This window comes from Elephas maximus, chromosome 3 (genome assembly GCF_024166365.1).
Source record: "Elephas maximus indicus isolate mEleMax1 chromosome 3, mEleMax1 primary haplotype, whole genome shotgun sequence".
Classification (NCBI taxonomy): domain Eukaryota; kingdom Metazoa; phylum Chordata; class Mammalia; order Proboscidea; family Elephantidae; genus Elephas; species Elephas maximus.
In genome coordinates, this window is record NC_064821.1 from 16116633 (window position 1) to 16118574 (window position 1942).

General features: G+C 43.9%; 1 pseudogene; it reads right to left on the reverse strand.

The window, feature by feature from the left end:
* Positions 1-499: 499 nt before the first annotated feature.
* Positions 500-1438, reverse strand: LOC126070918 (olfactory receptor 7G2-like; annotated as a pseudogene).
* Positions 1439-1942: the final 504 nt, after the last annotated feature.

The window sequence follows — 1942 nt, forward strand, 5'->3', positions numbered from 1 at the left end:
GGAATTTGGGCTTCTAGCTTACTGGACTGTGAGAGAATAAACATCTCTTTGTTAAAGCCATCCACTTATGGTATTTCTGTTATAGCAGCACTAGATAACTAAGAATTGCTCTATCCATAGGATCAGGCTGGAGCTAGTCTCTGGCTATTCCCACAATCTTGCTTTCATCCTTTCCTGGACTCCTTCACTTTCTCCCACTTTCCTGCTGCTGAAGTGGATGTCCTCACAACCACATAACAGGATCACCTGCCTTAGGCTCTGCTTCTGTAGAACTTGACCAAATTAACTGAGGTTAGAGATTTGAAATTATTTGTCAAAAAGTACAGAGCTACACAAAGAGCAGAGTCAGGGTCCAATCTCAAATTGAACTGCACTTAGCCATTATGTTATCTTGTGGTTTTAGAAGAATGTGGTGAGGGAAGAGTTGGGAGTTCTGGCTCACTAGCATTGTTTCACTTCGATGTTTTCTAGAAATTCAGGCCCAAAGCAGATAATTTAATCACTGAAAAGCAGATATGCACCTGATAATGTTCCTCAGGGCTCCCTTCACATCCCGGTTTCTCAGGCTGTAGATGAATGGGTTCATCATGGGAGTTACGATAGTGTACATCATTGAAGCTACTGCAGTCTTCCCGGAAGTGTGTGTAAATGCAGCACTAATATATGTACCTAAGCCTGTCCCATAGAACTAGGAAACAACTGAGAGATGAGACCCACAGGTGGAAAAAGCCTTATACTTTCCACCCACTGAAGACATTCTCAAAATGGAGGAGAAAATTTGAGTATAAGAAAAAATGATTCCAGAGAGAGGGACACCACCCAGTATGGTAGCTGCCAAATATAAGAAGACGTTATTGAGGAGGGTATCAGAACAGGCAACCTTGGTGATCTGGAGAACTTCACAGAAGAAGTAGGGAATTGCCCAATCTGTGCAGAAAGACAGACGCAATACCATCAGGCTATGGATCAAGGCATCCACAGTGGCAATGAACAAGGAGAGTAGAATCAGCAGACCACAGTGACGGGGGTTCATGATGACTGTATACATCAGTGGGTGACAAATGGCCACATAGCGGTCATAGGCCATTACTCCAAGAAGAAAGCTTTCCAAACTAACAAAAATCAGAACAAAGCAGACCTGGGTGAGGCAGCCTGTGTACGTGATGCTCTGATTCTGTACTTGGAGGTTCACCAGCATCTTTGGAATCGTGGTGGTGCTGAAACAGATGTCAGTGAAGGACAGATTGGCAAGAAAGAAATACATGGGGGTGTGGAGGTGGGAGTCAGAGCTGACAGCCAGGATGATGAGCAGGTTCCCCAGGACAGTGACCAGATATATGGACAGAAACAAGCTAAAGAGGAGGGGCTGCAGTTCTGGGTCGTCTGTCAGTGTCAGGAGAAGGAATTCTGAAACACTTGTTTGGTTTCTAGGCTCCATATTATTGATGAATCTGATGGAAAAATGAGATGACAAGGCACTCAAATGTGTGGTCTCTATACCAGCTGTAGCTGTGTTACTAGAAGCAAACACCATCTAGGGTAAGGAACGTGAGGAATGGAGTGGCATACAAAGTTGGTGCCATCTGTGCATATTTTTTGGTTATTTAATAAAAAGTACATGGATCTGATCGGCAGCTGAGCAAAGTGATGGGTGCTCATTTTTTTTTTTTTGCACCATCTGTTGGTACGATCTTTTTAAAATATTTTGTAGTTTTACAGGAAGAAAAGCCTGGTGATCTACTTCTGAAAATCATCCAGTGAAAACCCTATGATCAAAACAGTTGATTCCCAGCTGATTGTGGGGACGGTTCAAAATCTGGCAGCTTTTCCTTCTGCTGTGCGTAGTTTGCCATAAGCCAAGGTCCCACTCGATGGCAGCTAACACAACAACAACATGGCCTCTTGTGGACTTCCTTGTGGGCCCAGTATTCTAGCCCAAGGG